Source organism: Meriones unguiculatus, chromosome 10 (assembly GCF_030254825.1).
Source record: "Meriones unguiculatus strain TT.TT164.6M chromosome 10, Bangor_MerUng_6.1, whole genome shotgun sequence".
Taxonomy (NCBI): Eukaryota; Metazoa; Chordata; class Mammalia; order Rodentia; family Muridae; genus Meriones; species Meriones unguiculatus.
Genome location: NC_083358.1, coordinates 54,137,628 through 54,145,974, shown reverse-complemented (window position 1 = coordinate 54,145,974; position 8,347 = coordinate 54,137,628). Strand labels below are relative to the sequence as shown.

At 45.6% G+C, this 8,347-nt stretch overlaps 1 pseudogene; it reads left to right on the top strand.

Moving 5' to 3' along the window:
- The first annotated feature begins 393 nt into the window (after positions 1-393).
- On the top strand, positions 394-1,168 carry LOC110556058 (large ribosomal subunit protein eL8-like; annotated as a pseudogene).
- The last annotated feature ends 7,179 nt before the right edge of the window (positions 1,169-8,347 follow it).

Below are 8,347 nucleotides of genomic sequence, written 5' to 3'. Positions count from 1 at the left end.
ATTCCTATTAACAAAGCAATGTGAAGAAACCAGGCACAGAGTGACACTCTGGGCAAGGCTTTCCCTTAAGCGCTGAAGCCACTTACCCTTTTGGTTTCCCTTTTGCTGTTACATCTCTGCTATTCTCCATGAACGTGTCATGCCAGTAGAAAGCCCGGAGCAGGCCTTTCAGCTGAGGGGGTTGACTTATGACCCTGCTGTGTCTCCTAGGCAACTCCGTCTCCTAGACACCATCCCACAGAATCCATCCCTGTATGTCCTGGACCACGAAGGCACAGGTATACCCACAAAGTAGACCCTCCTCATTATGATATAGGAAACGATGGCCAGTGCCACTTTTAAAACCTTCAGGGGACAATTCCATTTTCTTTCCTTCTCCTCTAGCCCAGCAAGATGCCCAAAAGAAAGAAGGCCAAGGGGAAGAAGGTGGAGCTGCCCCCCCACCCCGCCTCACCACCTTGAAGAAACAGGAGGTTCAAAAGGTGGTCAATCCTTTCTTTGATAAAAGGCCCAAGAACTTTGGCACTGGGCAGGATAGCCAGCCCAAAAGAAATCTCACACGCTTCATCAAATGACCCCGCTACATTAGGCTGCAGGGGTGAAGGGTCATCCTCTATAAATGGCTCCTGTCATTAACCAGCTCACCCAGGCCCTGGACCTGCAAAGAGCTACCAAGTCCAGGCCAAAGACAAAGCAGGAGAAGAAGCAGAGGCCGCTGGCAGCACTGAGAAGAAAGCTGCTGGGAAAGTTGTCCCCACCAAGAGAGCAGCCGTCCTTCCATCAGGGGTCAGCACAATCACCACCGTGGCAGAGAACAAGAAGGCTTGGTGGTGGTGAAGACCCATGCTGTAGACCCCATTGAGCTGGTGGTTTTCCTACCTGCCCTGTGTCGAAAGATGGGGTCCCCTATTGTGTCATCAAGGGAGAGGCCAGGCTGGGGCGGCTGGTCCACAGGAAGACTGGCACCACTGTCGCCTTCACACAGGCTAACTCGGAAGACAAGAGTGCTCTGGCCAAGCTGCTGGAAGCTGTTAGGACCAACTACAGCGACAGACACCATGAGCTCCACCGCCACTGGGGAGGCCACGTCCTGGCTCCTAAATCTGTGGCTCGAGTTGCCAAGCTGGGAAAGGCCAAAGCTAAAGAACTGGGCCCTAAACTGTGTTAAATGTATACTGCTAAGTTTTCTGTACAGAAATATAATTACAAAATTAAAAAAAAAAAAAAAAAAAAAAAAAAAACCTTTCTGGGAGAGGAGGCTGAGCAGTGGTTAGGTGAAAGAGCTTGCTGCATAGCCTAAGAACCTCAGTTCTACACCCAGAACTCATGTAAAAAACATGGAATTCCATCTCACACTGCTGTAATGCTCACACTTCTGCAGTAAGACACAAAGCTAGAGACAGAGAACACACCAGAAGCTCAGCAAAAAGCAACAAGTTCCTGACTCAGAGCAGAGGACTGAGGTAAGAACCAGCCCTTGAAAGTTCTCGAAGCACCAGAACACACACATCACACACAAACAGAAAATTAACTAACTCATTTGTTAGCCAAAGCTACATACACTTTAAAAATAAAAGGAAAGGAAAAGGGTATGTATAACACATGGCACTCAGCTACAGTCAGTGAACTCCCAAGCTGCACCAGGTGACAGTGGGACAAAAACACAGCTCATAAAAACAAAGACTCCGGAGAAAAAACGCAGTGCTACCGCTCAAAGCACTGGTGAGTTACTTACGTGTGAAAAACACCACAAATAAAAAGCTCAGCTGACCACAGCTCAAACAGTAAAACCCGAATCAACGTCAGGTCAGAATTCCCTCTTAGCGAAGACAAAGCTCTTCATGATCCACATAATATTGATCATTAGCTGCAAAGAAACTTGTCTATTCAAGCACGGCACAACTTACTCCACAATTTCCTGTTTGCTCAAATCTCATTTAAAAGTTTTGTAGCCGTAAATTAAGCTTTAAAAAAATTTTTACGTGCCTGTTTAATATGCTTGGTATGAAGCGTCTATAATTTTTACAGGATATTAACCACAATCACTCTGGCAGTACTCCACTGGTCAGAACCTCTCTGGGCTAGTGAAAGCTGGGCTAAATCTACCCAAATCGGGTAGAATCTGTCATTCAGCCTCAGAACTCTCAGAGACCACCAAATGCAATCCCCGGGCTCAGGGGGGAAAAAAAACGCTTTAGCTGTCAGCTGGCTATGCTTACAAATCGGACTAGACAGGCCAGAATAAAGAATACAGCAAACACCTGACTTGCTGTCCAGAGTCACAGAAGAGGCAGCTTCAAGGTAGCAGCCCAGACAGTAGTGCCACCTACTGGTCAGTCAAGGTAAAAAATAAAAAACAAAACCAGGGTCGACCCACCTGTGCCGTGAAATGAGTATTGGCTCCCCTGAATGAGTCTATCTGGAAGACAGATAATTCACTTTAATTTTTCATTATTATTTGTGTCTGGGTGTTTTGCCTGCATGTACGTATGTACACCATGTGTGTGCCTGGCGTCCACAGAGGCCAGAAGAGGAGGGCAGCAGATCCCATGCAGCTGGAGTTTCTAGGGTCATGATCCACCAGGTCGGTGCTGGAAATCAAACCCAGCACTCTGGAGGAGCAGCCAGTGCTTTTAACCACTGAGCCATCTCTCCAGCCCTATGTCAATTCACTTTAAAAGCCTAATCCCAACTGATCAGCGATGCTTAAAGGAGCGATGTAGTCCTGTTCCACAGAACTTTCTAACGGCTAGCTAAGACCAGTGACTCCAACTCAGTCTACCTTTCTATCCAGAACCACTTGGACCTGGGTTAAATCAGAATTCATTAAGAGCATCTCCTGACAAGCTGACTATTTGCTCATCTGAAGGAGGAACTTTTTTTTCTGTCAATACAGTTAGAGGTAGTTTTGTTTGGGGTTTAATATTAAAGACAGTCTTTCAAATATTCCTTATTTATTAACTGCAATAAGGCAAGATACCTTGTTCAGTAAGTCCAAACACTGAAGTACTCATAGCTAGAATTGAATCAATTTAACCATGAAATCACTTTAACCAGAAAAGGCTTAGTAAAATTTGTAAGGCCAGTCCTAACTCTCCAAGAAATGGTCTCAACCTTCGTTTATTAATCTTTTTAAGTCATTCTAGGAAGACTGTAACGACAATGGCTGCATTGTTAAATACAAAGTCCAGGCTTAATTGTGACTGATATCGGTTTTCTTAACCTAAAGAACCAAGCATGGTTTCCATCCTAAAGTTAATCATTTAGCCATCAAAACCTACTTCCGGTTAGCCTGGCCTCACGCAGTGAGAGCAGTTAGCTGGGTCCACAGCCTTGCTTTCTGGAATCCCATTACCACACAAGCTTCCCTGGTTGAGTGACTTGTACAATTTATACTGTTCCCGTAAAATATTAACAGAATTAGCTTTGCAGAGAGCTAGAGGTCTAACTCAAAACGGGCTTCAAATTCTGAATTTGCCACTAGCCAGCCACACATGTGCCCTCCAACAAGGGACTTAATTTCCCAACCTTTTTTATTATTATTTAAAATGGGGTGAACATTACTCAAGTAGTTGCTCAGGACTTGGTGAGGCGGCTAAGCAAACAATACTTGTTGACATTCCTCATTGTCTTCCTTGGGGTTTCCATTGCTGTGAGGAGACCCCATGACCGCGGCAACTCTTACAAAAGAGAACATTTAACTGAGGCTGGCTCATAATTGCAGAGGTTCAGCCCGTCAGCCTCATGGCAGGATTCATGGCAGCTCACAGGCAGACATGGTACTGGAGAAGGAGCTGAGAGTTCCACACATCAGGGAAAAGACTGAGCCACACTGGGTGTAGCTGCAGCATATAAAACCCTGAAGCCCACCCTCAGTGACACACTTACTTACTCCAACAAGGCCACACCTCCTAGGTGTGCCACTCCTATGGGCTAAGCCTTCAAACATTGAGCCTATGGGGCCATTCCTATTCAAACCACCACAGTCATGAATAATTGAGGTAATTTTTTTCTTTTTATTTTATTAATTTATTTATTTTTTATATTAATCACAGGTTATTTACTTTGTATCCCAGCCGTAACCCTCTCCCTCATTCCCTCCCAATCCCACCCTCCCTCCTTCATCTTCTCCCTGCCCCTTTCCAAGTCCACTAATAGGGGAGGAGCTCCTCCCCTTCCATCTGACACCAACTTATCAGGTCTCTTCAGGACTGGCTGCAATGTCCTCTTCTGTGGCCTAGCAAGACTGAGCCTTCTTTGGGGGGGGGGGTCGAAGAGCTCACCGTTGAGTTCATGTCAGGAATAGTCCCTGTTCCCCTTACTAGAGAACCCATTTGGACACTGAGCTACCATGGGCTATATCCAAGCAGGGGTTCTAGGTTATATCCATGCATGGTCCTTGGTTGGAGAAACAGTCTCATGAAAGACCCCTGTGCCCTGATATATTTTGTCCTTGTGGAGCTCCTGTCCTCTCCAGGTCTTACTAAATCCCCCTTCGTTCATATGATTCCCTGCACTCTGTCGAAGGTTTGGTTATGAGTCTTAATATCTGTTTTGATACACTGCTAGGTAGTCTTTCAGAGGCCCTCTGGGGTAGGCTCCTGTCCTGTTACTTGTTTTCTCCTACATCCAATGTCCATCCCATTTGTCTTTCTAAGTGAGGATTGGTCATCTTACCCCGAGTCCTCTTTCTTGTTTATCTTCTTTCAGTGTATAGATTTCAGTATATTTATCCTATCTTATAGGACTATATAAGTGAGTATATACCATGTGTATCTTTCTGCTTTGGGGATACCTCACTCAGGATGATTGATTCTAGATCCCACCATTTACCTGCAAATTTCATGATTTCCTCGTTTTTAATTGCTGAGTAGTTTTCCATTGTGTAAATGTACCACAATTTCTGTATCCATTCCTCAACTGAGGGACATCTGGGTTGTTTCCAGCTTCTGGCTATTACAAATAAAGCTACTACAAACATGGTTGAGCAAATGTCCTTGTTGTGTACTTGAGCATCTTTTGGATATATGCCTAGGAGTAGTATAGCTGGATCTTGAGGAAGCACTATTCCTATTTGTCTGAGAAAGTGCCAGACTGATTTCCAAAGTGGTTGTACAAGTTTGCATTTCCACCAGCAATGGAGGAGGGTTCCCCTTTCTCCACTTCCTCTCCAGCATGTGTTGTCACTTGAGTTTTTGATCTTAGCCATTCTGATGGGTGTAAGGTGAAATCTCAGGGTCGTTTTGATTTGCATTTCCCTGATGGCTAAGGATGTTGAGCATTTCTTTAAGTGTTTCTCTGCCATAATTGAGGTAATTTTTAAGTTTGCAATTTTGTGTTATAGCCCATGGGCCACAGGTTAGATACAAATGCAATTTTGTAACTTCACAAACTTAGAATGATCTTATAACCACATACTGGGAACTAGTAATTACTCTGGTGTCCCTCTACCCAGAGTCAGGAACATGGAAATGCACTTAGCACGGGTGTAATCTTTTCCTCCCCTCTGCTCACTAGCAGCTTGGGTAAAGCTTAACTCTCCTAGAAGGCTTACCTCCGCTAGAGGAACAGCGAGGCTGCCAGTGGCGCATGCTAAGATTGCTCAGGGCAGGGCCGTTCTACAGTGTAGGACCCCTCTATTAAGGTCGAAGTCAGGCATTTCCGGGTAGCTCTGAGCTCGGTGTAATATGCTGGACCCCCTTTCTCAGATGGGTTTCCTCTCTGCCTAACCTGGGGAACCCCAGATTCTCTAAGGGGCTTTACATAGCCCTCAGGGAGATTACAAGCCCAACCCTTTCCAGGTAAGAAACCCGTTCAGCAAGCACCTGAGGAGGTTCCTGCCTCTCAACCAAAGACCTTTAACCAAACCTGGGTTCTTCCCCACCCATAGGATAACTAAGTACTACTTCCCCCTCTTATGATAGGACTGTGTTACGGCATGTAAATCAAGTATCCCTGGCACCTCTGGCTCCAGCAAACTCATTCACCCTCAGAACCCCTCCCACTGCCCAAGATTTAAAAGTCCCTGGTTTTAAATCACGTAAATAAAGCACGTAAAATAAACGTGCTGCATGCTGCCGACAGCTTTTCGCCTCCGCTGTCTGAGATTCATCATTTATTTGGGAAAGGAAGGGCTCCCCTCCTTCCTGAAAATTCCCCACTGAACCTCCAGGGTTTGGCTTCTGGCCAGGCTGCCACAGCTGCTTCGGTCACCGCTGGAGCCTGCAAGCTCCGTGCTGACTGCCTGTGAAATACAACACCCACTGGAAAGCTCACCTCCCCGGGTGAGACCTGCCTCACCCCGGGCCTCGCCCCGGACCATGCTAGCCATTCCTGAGAGAATCAGAACCTTTGATCTCCAGGTCCCTCTGTTTCCATCCAGAAGCGCCCAGGACAACCCAGGCTGCGGCCGGACCCGGATCAGCACAGTAGCCCGTGTTTTGTACGTGGTAAAGGCCGGTGCTCTATTTAGAAGATCTTTTGTGTTGAAAACGCCCTTTGTGGAGCAGTTCGTCCTCTACAGAGCAGTCCTCTATAGAGGACCAGAGCAGCACTGGTGTCACAGGACACCAGAGACTCACCGGGTTGGGAAAGCATGAGCCACACTACCGACTTGGTAGGCCCCAGAAATGCCTACTTCCTGATGCTAGAACGGGAAATACTGCAAAGCACGCATCCTCGAGGAGAGTAAGGTATCTCTCGTTAGCTACCAACCAGCTGCATCACAATATTGATCTAGCAATTCGACAGGTGTCTGCTTTGATAATTGAGCTTCTGAAGACTTTCACATGGCAAAACTTACCCAACTTCATCTAGAAACTTTCCCATTCCTAAAACATCAGCTCTCTTTTTGTGTCTAATACTTTATAGGCATTTTTGAAGCAAAAAAAAACAAAAACCTCACTGAGCAATTATCAGAAGACCACAGCTGGGCTGAACCCTGTTTTCAAATAACACAGAGAACTAAACAGTCTGCACCCTGTGGGCTGCTTGTGCTCCTTAGCGATTCGAATAGCTCCTGTGCAGGGGGCAGATCCATAAACAAAATCAGCCAGAGCGCTGTTCTACTGTGCCTGAGGAGGTGACAGTAAAGGTACCATTTCTCAGAAAAGCACAGCGTTATCCAGGCATTAACCCAGCAGGAAGAAGACCTGACTTCCGGTTTCCCAGACCACACCCTCCCAGTCACCATTTCTGATTGCTGTCGCACCGCCCTGCGTCTTTCATCGGATGCGTTAGGGCGCTTGGCCACGCTGCCTTCCGACTTATTAAATCATATGTGCTGCGGGCATTTCTTTCCATTTCTCTTACACCGGTGAGGTGTCCAACAAGAGTGAGGCTGTCACTCCCCCCCAATCTTCTCTACCAAGTGAGGGCTGGAGGAAGGGTGCTTGGACTCTAAAATAACAGGAGTGCAGCCTTCCATTCCACCCTCCTCCTTTATTTCCAGCAGCACATCCTCCAACAGCTCGAAACGATTGCTGCTTAAACCGCATGCTCAGACACCAAAGACAGCATCTCGGTTATTTTCTAAGCAAATGTGTCCAAAAACGAAAATGCTACAAATATAAACCCTGTCCTAAGGCCTTAGAAGACTTAGCAGGAAAGAGGTTATAGGTGAAAGAAATAATACTTTAAGGTCTGAAAAAAGAAAACAAATCAAAAACAAATGCTTCTACCTGTCACATTTTACCTTGCACACATGTATGCACACACATACACACGTACACACATACACCGAATGCATGTGCACATATGAACACACACACAGAGAAACACATCTATGCATACAGAACAATTTCAGCCAATTGCACTTAAGAGCAATTACAAATATATATATGTGTATATATATATATATACACACACACATATATATACATACACATACAGCCTTTGTTTTACAACAAATGTCCCAGAAAACAATTAGGTAGACTTTTCTCCCTGCTCTTGTTCATTTAAAAACAAACACCAAGCTTCTAGCCCTATGGCAGACATCACCTGCATTTCATTTCTAAATGTATCCTGTTCAAGATAATACAACAAAGGTGAGATGTCATGAGGTAAGCCAGACTCTGATCCTAATTCCCATCATATTAAGGTTTGGAGGAAAGCTCAGCACTTGAGAACACTGGCTGCTTTCGCAGACGACCCAGGTTTGGTCCCTAGCACCCACATGGCAGCTCACAACTGTGTGTAACTCCAGTTGGAGAGTTATAGACAGATAAGGACACCCTCTCTTGGCTCCTTAAGCACTGCATGCACAACGTACACATACAGACAAGCACATATATGTAACAGGGAATGCACGATTGTTAAAAGGTATTGAAGAAAAAAACCACAAAGCTGC